The sequence below is a fragment of the Rhinopithecus bieti genome, unplaced genomic scaffold (assembly GCF_001698545.2).
Source record: "Rhinopithecus bieti isolate Rb0 unplaced genomic scaffold, ASM169854v2 scaffold_10347, whole genome shotgun sequence".
In the NCBI taxonomy this organism is placed as follows: domain Eukaryota; kingdom Metazoa; phylum Chordata; class Mammalia; order Primates; family Cercopithecidae; genus Rhinopithecus; species Rhinopithecus bieti.
The window spans coordinates 1,412,052-1,423,468 of NW_016806836.1; the positions used below are offsets into that span (position 1 = coordinate 1,412,052).

The window sequence follows — 11,417 nt, forward strand, 5'->3', positions numbered from 1 at the left end:
CATGTTCTCACTCATAGGTGGGAACTGAACAATGAGATCACTTGGACTCGGGAAGGGGAACATCACACACTGGGGCCTATCATGGGGAGGGGGGAGGAGGGAGGGATTGCATTGGGGAGTTATACATGATATAAATGATGAATTGATGGGTGCTGACGAGTTGATGGGTGCAGCACACCAACATGGCACAAGTCTACATATGTAACAAACCTGCACGTTATGCACATGTACCCTAGAACTTAAAGTATAATAAAACTTAAAGTAGAACTTTAAGTATAGAACTTGAAGTATAATAAAAATTAAAAAAAAAGTTACAGAATATAGACATATCAATAAAAAAGATCTATTGTGTATAAAACTGAGGACAGTGGTGAGTAGGGTTAGCGATTAAAAAGGACTTTGAAAAAATTCTTCATCTGCATAGTTAAAAAGAACATCATACATTGATAGATTTCTTATATAATTTCAAAATTAAAATTACAGAGGTAAAATTTAACTCAGGTCTGCCTGACTGAGGGATGAAAATGTCTTCAGACTTCATTTTAAAAGATGTTTTGGTAAATTCATTTATGATTCAGTGGAATTCTAGCTATTATATCTGGACATTGTTATTTAATGCCACGATTAAATCAGCCTGTCCTCTAACGTAAACATGATCTCCGTCATTTACTCAGTTCTAAATATGTGGCACTAAATATGTGGATTAGTGGGAAACGAATGTTTTGTACTGCTGCCGTAACAAATTACCACCAACTTCATGGCTTAAAACAACACAAATTTATAATCTTACAGTTCTGGAATTCAGAAGTACAATATGGGTTAGCAGTGCTGTGTCCCCACTGCAGGCTCTAGGAAGAATCTGATTCCTCAACTTTTCTAGCTTTCTAGAAACCACCTGCATTCCTTGGCTTGTGGCCAGCCGTATCCTGTCTTCAAAGCCAGCAACATAGCATCCCCCTGCTTGTTTCTTACAAAGACCCAGTGATTACATTTCAGGCCCACCCAGACAACCCAAGAGAAACCCCCATCTGAAGATCCTCAACTTAATCACACCTGCAAAGTCCCTTTTTCCATGTAAAATAACACATTCGCAGCTTCCAGGATGGGGACTAGGATGGGAACATCTTGCAATGAGTGGGGGAGATTGTTCATTCTACCACAATGTGTGTCTGGCCTTCTATTTTCCCATCAATGTATTATAATTTCTATGTTATTTTAATTAGCATAGTTTGATGTGTTGGATTTTAAGTCTGTCAGGACCAGTGCCCTCTTGTTACCCAGAAATATGGGGGCATCCCTCCACCTTCATCCCAGCCACTTGACTGCCTGTGCCAGCTCCTGCATAGATTTGACACCAAGTTAAGCCATTGCTCCCTGCACCCCCAACACATGCAAGCTGTTCAACTTCAGCCTGAACTCACTATCCCCGGGGACTCCTATTTTTCAGCCTGAAAGTTTTCAAACAAATTCATGCCTAGAAGACCTGCTCTGATGACTCCCCTTGGTCAGTCAGTCCTTGAGTAGTTTGTTGAATGAATCCTCAATCTTGGGGCAGTCGTTGAGCAGTTTGTTGAATGAATACTAAATCTTGGGTCAGAGTTTGAGCAGTTTGTTGAATGAATACTAAATCTTGGGTCACTAAAGAAAGCTTCTGGGTTATTTAGGTCCCCTCTGTTGCCCCTCTGACTGTCACCTCATCACCAGAATGGGGAACTGCACCGTTGTGGAACAAATGCAAAATGTCTTTAGTGCTGTAAATTGGTATTTTAGGAAGGAAATCAGATGTAAGCAATTCACCTGTGATATCACCTCTAGAAATGACCGAGCCATTTTCCTTTTCATTCTTCACCTCCTGTTCTCAGGGAACACAGACTCCTGAGGAGCCACACCTTAAAACTGAGGACAGAAGTATGTGAGACCAGGTACTCCAACCCCCATGCCCAACCACACACACAGAGGAAACCAGAAATCTGTAACAGCATACCAACCTTGGCCTTCAGGTTCTCTCTCCTTCTGGGCCCTCAGGAGAGCCCACAGGTGTGCTGCAGCAGCTGGGATTTTGGATATTGGGGTCTCTCCCTATGTGTCAAAGTGTGAGACTCCGTTTTCCAGATCTGCCTTGAACAAAACTTTCCCTGCCACCCACTGAAACAGAACTTGAACTCACCTTCTCAGAAAGATCAACTCTGATACAGCTAGCAGGCCCAGCGCGCTTCTGAGCCTACCTATGTAGAACCTAGATCATCACACCCAGAACCTTCTCATTTCCTAATCAAGCCCAGCTCACTACCTGCAGGATTCAGCTCTTTTGGTCCTGATTATAGTGAGAACAGGGAAGGATTGGGGAATGCAGGATTGTCACATCAAGGCTTAGGCTGAAAATTCCCCAGTGCTCTTTATTCATGCCTACTATGTACCCCAGGCATGATGTCATATAGCACACACCCCAGATAGGCTTGTGCCACTCTTTCCACTTGAATATCTGAGATAAGAGGCCTCACCTGGTGCCTCTCACTCCCACGAGGCAGCTGCATGGAGAAGGAGAGGCAGTTTGGCACTTTGAGCAGTAGGACAGCATAAAGTAGCACCTCCACTTCCCCATGACCCGTCAGTGACATGGGGGAATCCAGTGTGTGCTGCTTGTCCCAGAAAGGGATTGGGAATAATAGGATGGTATGGAAGGTGGAACAATTGCCCCCCAAAGATGTCCACATCCTAACCCCCAGAACCTGTGAATATGTGACCTTACTTGGCAAACGTGATTAATAATTGTAAACGAAAAACCCAAACTCTTTAAAATATGTAAAGGAGTTTATTCTAAGCCAATATGAGTGACCATGGCTCCAGGAAGAGTCTCAGGGGGTCCTGAGAAAGTGCTCAAGGAGGTCAGGTTACAGTTTGGTTTTATATAGTTTAGGGAGACAGAAGTTACAGGCAAAGACATAGATCAATACGTGTAAGGAATAGATTGATTTGGCCTGGAAAGGTGAGACATCTCAAAGAGTTGGGGAGCTTACAGGTCATAGGTGGATTCAAAAATTGTCTGATTGGCAATGGGTTGAAAGAGGTAAACTATAGACTTGAAGTCAGTAGGAAGAAATGCTTTAGTTAAGATAAGTGGGTGGGGGGAATTGTGAAAGCCAAGGTTCTTACTATGTAGATGAAGCCTCCAGGCAGCAGGCTTCAGCGAGAATAGATGGTAAATGTCTCTTTTCAGACCTTAAAGTTGTCAAACTCTTAGTACATCACTCCTAGATCCCAGAAAGACTGGGCTGCATTAGTGGAGGTTCTCTACAGATGCGGAATTTTCCCCACAAAAGACAGCTTTGCAGGGCCATTTCAAAATGTCAGAGAAATGTATTTTGGGGTAAAATATTTTGATTTCCTTCAGAGTCTGATATCTGTCATGTGATGCTACACCAGAGTCAGGATGGAATTTGATCTCTTATTGCCACAGTCTGTTTTGTCAGTCTCGTGATCTCTATTTTAGTGTTAATGCTGGTCAGTTCTGCTGAACTCCAAAAGGGGGAGGGTACAACGAAGCGTGTCCAACCTCCCTTCCCTCCCATCATGACTGTGAATTTCATTTTTCAGGTTTCACTTGACTTCCTGTTCAGTCTGTTGGGGGGCCTGGGATTTTTGTTTTGGCTTACAGAATCCTGAGTTGGGGCAATTATCCTGGATTATCCGGGTGGGTCTGATATAATCAAAAGGGTCCTTAAAAGAAGGAGGCAAGAAAATCAGATAATAAAAGACAAGTAGGAGCCTCCAGAAGCAGGAAGAGGCAAGGAGACAGGTTCCCCCCTAGAGCCTTCAGAAAGACTGAACCAATGTACATCTTATTTGTATTGATTAATGTCTTTTGTTTCCCTAAAATGTATAAAACCAAGTCTCGCCAGCACTTTGATTTTAGCCCTGTGAGACCTGCTTTGGACTTCTAACCTCTAGACCTCTAAGAAAAGTTTTTATTTTGAGCCACTAAGTTTGCAGGCATTTGTTCCAGCAGTAATAGATAACTGATACAGAGAGCCAGAGACTGAGGGTGGCCAGGGATGGGGTGAGGTGAGCATAGGGTGAGGACATCTGGACCAGAGGCCTTATAGGAGGATAGTGAGCCCAGATGCTCACTTGCATCCAAAGGCCAGGGTGACTAAATGACCCCAGCAGGGGATGCAACAGGACTGAAGCCTAAACCAAAGACCCAAAGGGATGAAATGCCCCTATAGAGGCCAGCAGGGCCCAGCCACCAGCACCCAGACCTGACACATATTCCCTTGTTCCTTCATTTTTTTTTTTAAGTGCTTCCCTGCACGAAGACTATGTAAACCAAAAATAAAATTCTAAGCCCTCCAACCACCGGAATGGATCCCTCCTCTCGGCAAAGTAAATTCCGAAGTTAACCTGAAAAACTAGTTCAGGCCATGATGGGAAGTGGGGTCGGACATGCCTCATTATACCCTCCTCCCTTTTGAAATTACTGAGAGAATACTCTTTAAGTCTGGTAAGAAGCATTTATAATGTATTCTCTCTGAAGCCAGCCACCTGGAGACTTTGCCTGCATGATAAAAACTTGGTCTCCATAATCCCTTATCTTAGCTCAGACATTCCTTTCCATTGATTCTAAGTCTTTAGACAATAACTTAACCCTTTCAACCAATTGCCAATCAGAAGGTATTTGAATCTGCTTATGACCTGGAAGCCCCTGGCTTCCAGTTGTCCTGCCTTCCCAGACTGAACCAATGTACATCTTATTTGTATTGATTAATGTCTTTTATGCCCCTAAAATGTGTAAAACCAAGTTGTAGCCTGACCATCTTGGGCACATGTTTTTGGAATCTCCTGAAGGCTGTGTTATGGGCCATTGGTCACTCATATTTGGCTCAGAATACATCTCTTCAAATATTTTACAGAGTTTGACTCTTTTCATTGACAACTGTAATTCTGAGGCAAAATCAGAGGAAAGGGAGAGGGAGTGCTTGAGAGGAGAGAATGTACCAGAGAGCACATGTGAATGTTGAAAACAGAGAATTTAATTTCTCAATCGACTGACTATTTCAGAATAGTCTGTTGTAAACATGAAGATGTGAAATGACCTTGGAGTGCTATGATTATGTTTTCTACCATCGTTTGTAGCCCAGTTATACAGAAAGATATTTACATTTTTGCATAGACTGTGGCTATTTTAGCAAACTGCAGGAAGATACTGAGTGCTAAGCATTTCCCTATTCACGATCTCATTAACTGACACAGGCACCCTAGAGGGAATTATTATTTTGCAGTCTTCTTATTCTGGAGATGAGAAAAGGGAGGATTAAAAAAAATAAGCAATTTTGCCCACAGTAACACAGCTGGTGAGGGATAGCACTGAGCTCCATCCTCAAATCCATCAGACTCTAAAAGACCGGGCTCTAGGCCAGCCATGGTGGCTCATACCTGTAATCCTAGCACTTTACAAGGCTGAGGCACGAGGATTTCCTGAGGCCAGAAGTTTGAGACCATCCTGGGCAACATAGCAAGACCTTGTCTCTACAAACAATTTTAAAATTCCAGGTATGGTGGCATGTGCCTATAGTCCGAGCTACTTGGGAGGCTGAGGTGAGATCACTTGAGCCCCAGCATTCGAGGCAGCAGTGAGCTATGATCATATCACTGCACTCCAGCCTGGGCAACAGCGTGAGACCCTGTCGCTTAAAAAAAAAAAAAGAGACTAGACTGTTAGGCTCTTTGACAACATACACATAGCCAAAGTGCCAATTCCTAAAAAGGTGCCTTCCCTACCTGCCACATTTACCTATCCAGCCTCAACCACCAATTCCCTGTACCCTCCTATTTTTCACGTTTTATTCTCTGCAGTTATCTTTATATTATTTTATTCTCTCTCCTAGACTCTGTTTATGGAAGCAGAAACTATACCTTTTATCTCTTTGTATTCAAAGCCTTTAGCTCTAGTGTCCAACACTTAATATGCCGGAAAACAGGCATTATTTTGAGAGTCTCCTATCACCCATCCACTGTACCATCATGAATTATTTTATTTCAGTATCTTGAAATCCCATCGGTGTATGGGATTATTTTATTACCTCATTTTAATGAGTAGAAAATGCAAACAGATTATTTTTCTAAGATCACATGGTGAGACTGTTTGAGTACTGATAGGATATATCCCAAAGTTGTCTGAACCCAGGACTGGACATCTTAACATTGACATAAAATTCTCCATCATTATTGTAACTATAGAAAGGCAGAAACTATGATAAATGAAACAAGCTTTATCAGCTTGGATAGTCGCCTAACCTTTATGTGACTCATCTTTAAAATGAAGGCATTGGGTTATTTCACTTTTTTTTTTGTCAGCAGCATAATACAAGTGTATCAGAGGTTCTGTGGGTATAACCTGAGACTGCACATATGAAAAAGACATTAAGTCTAACTTCTATTTTGTATAATTGACGTTTGTATTGAGATAATTGTAGATCGACATGCAGTTGCAAGAAAAAATAGAGACCTCATGTACCCTTTACCCAGTTTTTCCTAATGGTAACATCTTGCAAAATTATAGTACAGTATCAAAACCAGGATATTGAGGTTGATAAAATTCTCCAATCTTATTCAGATTTCCTTAGCTTTACTTCATTTGTATGTGTGTGTTAATTCTATACAGTTTTATCATGTGTAGGTTCTAGTATTCACCACCATTGTCATGTTACAGAACGTTTTCATCACCTCCAGGATCTCTGGTGTTACCCACATTTGCTTCTTCAATAACCACACCACTGTCCCCCCACCCTCTCTCCTGTCCCAATTAACTGCTAATCTCTTCTCCATTTCTAAAATGTTATCATTTCAAGAATGTTATATAAATATTATCATACAGTATATAACTTCTGGGATTGGTTTTTATCATCAACATAATTCCCTGGAGATTCATCCAAGTCACTATATGTATTGATAATTTGCTTCTTGTTATTGCCGAGAAGTATTCCCTGGTATGGATGTATGCCATTTGTTTAATGATTTACCCTTGAAAGACATCTGAGCTGCTTTCTGTTTGGGGCTATTACAAATGAAGCTACTATGAAAATTAGTGTATAGGTTTTTGTGTTAACATATGTTTTTATTTTCTGGGATAAATGCCCAGTAGTAAAATTGCCGGGTTGTAGAGTAATTGCACATAAGATACTGCCAAACTATTTTCCAGAGTGGTTGTACCATTTTACATTCCCACCAGCAATGTGTGAGTGATCCAGTCTCACCACATCCTTGCCAGCACTTAATGGTGTTACTGTTTTTTATTTTAGCCATTTTGATAGGCAGGTAGTGATATCACACTATGGTTTTAATTTGCATTTGCTTACTGGCTAATGATGTTGAACATTTTTCATGTGGTTATTTTCCATCTGTGTGTCCTTGTCAGTGAAATATCCTGTCATGTCTTTTTCCCACTTTCTAATTGGATTTTTTTTTTTTTTTTTTTTCTGAGACAGAGTCTCACTCTGTTGTCCAGGCTAGAATGCAGCGGTGGGATCTCGGCTCACTGCAAGCTCCACCTCCTTCGTTCATGCCATTCTCCTGCCTCAGCCTCCAGAGTAGCTGGGACTACAGGCGCCCGCCGCCACGCCCGGCTAATTTTTTGTGTTTTTAGTAGAGACGGGGTTTCACCGTGTTAGCCAGGATGGTCTTAATCTCCTGACCTTGTGATCTGCCCGCCTCGGCCTCCCAAAGTGCTGGGATTACAGGCGTGAGCCACCACGCCTGGCCTGCTATTGAGTGTCGAGAGGTCTTTGTATATATTAGATACCAACCCTTCATCAAATGTGTAGTTTGCAAATATGTTCTCCCACTTTGTAGTTTGTCATTTCATTCTCTTCATTTGTCTTTCACAGAGCAAAAGTTTTTAATTTTGATGAGGTCTAATTTATAAATATTTTCTTTTATGGATCATGTTTTGTTTCCAGTCTAAAGATTTTACTTTTCCTAAAAGTTTTATAGTTTTACATTTATGTCTTTGATTCATTTTGAGTTCATTTTTGTATAAAGTTTGAAGTTTAAGTCAAGGTTTGTTTTTTTAAGTCTATGGATGTCCAATTGCTCCAGCACCATTTGTTGAAAAGGTTAGTTTTTATTTTTAAAATAAATGATTTTGTGATTTGCTCCATATTTATATTTTTCATAGAACAATAATGGCTTCTATTATGTGACATTAAGTATAATTTGTCCTGCAAGGAGATATGCCAAGTTAATCCTGTGGTTTCCTTTACTTGTTGGAATAGACCCACAGTTTCCTTAGGGCATATAAACCACAGGGTGAGAATAAGTACTGGATGATACTGGAAGCTCCTGTCAGCTTTGATAATCTATCTATGCCTCGGTTTCTGTTCCTTTCTGTCCCTTCACCCCCTCTTCTCTTCTCTCTATCTCTCTCAGTAAACTACCATTTTTGGTGTGGGTTACTATAGCTCCTAATTTAACCAAGGTGATAGAAGCTTGTGCCAATTAGTGAAATTATTTGCACCCCGATTTGCCCCCAAAGGTGCCCTGGTTAGAGCAATACTTTATTCAGTCATTGTATCTATTGAAGACTTTGTCTGTTTAGCATTTTACTCTTTATACTTCACATACTTTACACTTAGCCTTAACAGTAATTCTTTGTTCTAGATTTGCTTTAGCCCCAACATGCAAAGGGAGAATTTGAGCAAAAAGACTTCAAGGCATCTTGCAGAGGTGGTAGGCCTCTATACAGGACTTTAAACTCCTACAGATGTGGCCTTGAATCAGCATGATCAAATTATTCTGGCCGTTGACTCCTCATCAATCTACATGATGGCCATAAATCCTGGATATGGGTGAGTATATACATATATATAATTGTTTACTGATGTTACAATATATTCAGATTCTTCTCCCTAGTTAGCAATGTGTGGTTCAGTGTGCTTTGGTTCTGATTTCCCTTTTTTTTTTTTTTTTTTTGAGGCAGAGTCTCACTCTGTTGCCCAGGCTGGAGTGCAGTGGCACGGTCTCGGCTCACTGCAACCTCCACCTCTTGGGTTCAAGTGATTCTCCTGCCTCAGCCTCCCAAGTAGCTGGGACTACAGGCACATGCCTCCATACCCAGCTAATTTTTGTATTTTTTGTAGAGACAGGGTTTCGCCATGTTGGCCAGGCTGGTCTCGAGCTCTTGACCTCGTGATCCGCCCGCCTCAGCCTCCCAGAGTGCTGGGATTACAGGCATGAGCCACGGCGCCCGGCCTTGACTCTGATTTTCACAAGACTCACCAGTGCATTTAGCATCCCTCAGAAGAAGTAATTGATGAGCTTAAGATCTGGAGAATGCACAGCCAATTCCATGTGGCCATATCACCTAATCCATCTTTGAAAATTAATCATCAAACCAGTCCCTCTGCATTCTGGCATAATGGGGTAACATACAATCCCAATAGACTCACTTTGGGTGACCTTCCCCTACCCTGTCAAGTGCAGGTGTTAATTGATTATAAAACATGCTCACATAAAGTAAAATATTTACTCATGTTTCCCAACTTTATAGCTACCCTATACATTTGTAATTGGTTTGTCTTCCTCACTAGAATGTACACTCCATGAGAGACCAGGATTTGTCTATCTTGTTCATTGACAAATGTATCCTTAGCAGCTAGGAGCCTGTATTTAGATAATATGTTCTCCATTTTTAAATGCATGATTAAAATCTGGGAAAGTGAGGAAAGAAGGAGATGAAGAATGAATGATCTTGAATGGGATTATCAGACTAAAGGAAATAAAAAGATAGCTTGAACTGAATCATAAGAAAGAACCGTCTATCAAGGTACAGTTAGAGCAGTTCTTAGGGAGAAGTTTATCATCTTACATGCATACAATTGAAAAGAATACAAGAAAAAAGTAATAATGAAGCACTTAACTCAAGATATTGGAACAGCAAAACAAAGTATAAACAAAGAATACCAAATAGCAATCTGAAATAGAAAACATACAATGCAAGGAAGCAACAAAGTCAAAATTCAGTTACTAAAAAGACTAATAAAATTAACACTATTGAAACTTACTTAGAACAGAAGAGGAAAGGTACAAATAATGAATACTGGAATACGAGGGTAGCCTAATAAACAGAAGAAATGAATCCTTTCAAATGAAAATAAGTTTTATTTATAAATGATGCATACATTTAAAATATCATAAAAGAGGGGGATGAAAAATTTATGCCAGTAAAAGTGGACCAAATAAACTTTTAGAAAATAAAAGTTACTAAAATTGACTAACTGATCCAGAAAGAAATAGAAAATATGAATAACTCTACAACTACCAAAAGAATTAAATCAGTTGCTTAGGCTGAGGCGTCAACCCCGACTTCTCTGTTTCTAATATATCCACATCTAGTAATCAACAAATCCTGTCAGATTACCTGCCAAATATATTAAGAATTTGACCTCTTCCTATGATTTCACTGATACGACTCTGATCCAAGCCACCATCGTCTCTCATCTGGATTACTGGTTCTACCCTTGCCACCATGCAGTCAGGGCAATTCCTTTAAAACAGAATTTAGACAGAGTCACTCACTGCTCTAAGCATTCTGGTGGCCCCAACGTGAGCCAGATTAAAAGCCTAAATCTTCACTCTTCCTTGTGAGACCCTACCTACTTGAGCTATTCTCCTGTTAATCCTTTAGCCCTCTTCTTTTTCAGCTTCAGTAGCTTTCTTACCAATCCTTGAACACAAGGAGCTATTTAGGCTGTCCTAGAGTTTTTACACTTTCTGATTTCTCTGCCTGGGAGACCCTTCCTCCTGGAATCCACATGGTTATTTTTCTCGCTTTCTTAAAATACTGACTTAAAAGCCACCTTCTCAGGCCTTCCTTGGCCACTCTATCTAAAATGTTAACCTCCTGCCATTTTGTATTTCTTCTCCCTACTGTATATGTTTTCCTCTTCTACACATCACCAGTTAACTTACTATGTATTTTATTTATTGATTTGGTTTGTTATCTGTTTTCCTCACTGGAATGGGGAACTTCGTAAGGGGAGAGCTTTTTGCATATGTTCACTGCTGTCTCCTCAGGGTCTAGAACAGCAATAAGGCCACCATAGCTGGACTATATTCACAAGGGGTGGAGTAGCAGGGGAGAAGGTCAAAAGAGTTAACAGGAAACAGATCATTTAGGGCCCCATAAGGCAAAGTGAGGACTTTGCTATTATGCCAGAAAGACATGAGTGGGCACTTGGAGGGCTTAGGAAAACTAAAGACCTAAATAAATGTGATTACTATGTCCATGAATTGAAAAACTAAATATTGTAAAGATGTCAAGATTTGACAAGTTAATTGATAAATTCAGTGCAATCCCTATCAAACTCCTAGCAAAGTTTTTAGTGGAAATTGATAAGCTGACATTACAATGTGCCTAGAAA

General features: G+C 40.5%; 1 protein-coding gene across 5 annotated transcripts in view; it reads left to right on the forward strand.

Moving 5' to 3' along the window:
- The window catches only part of ZNF334 (zinc finger protein 334), a 44,639-nt gene extending 35,856 nt beyond the window's left edge, over positions 1–8,783 (forward strand). For 4 of the 5 annotated variants that reach the window (XR_001886697.1, XR_001886700.1, XR_001886702.1 and 1 more), the window contains one exon: positions 8,656–8,783. The gene's annotated coding sequence lies outside the window, so the exon portion shown is untranslated. Of the gene's footprint in view, positions 1–1,862; positions 1,906–8,655 lie in introns of those variants that run through there. The other variant, XR_001886699.1, reaches the window with a different exon arrangement.
- The last annotated feature ends 2,634 nt before the right edge of the window (positions 8,784–11,417 follow it).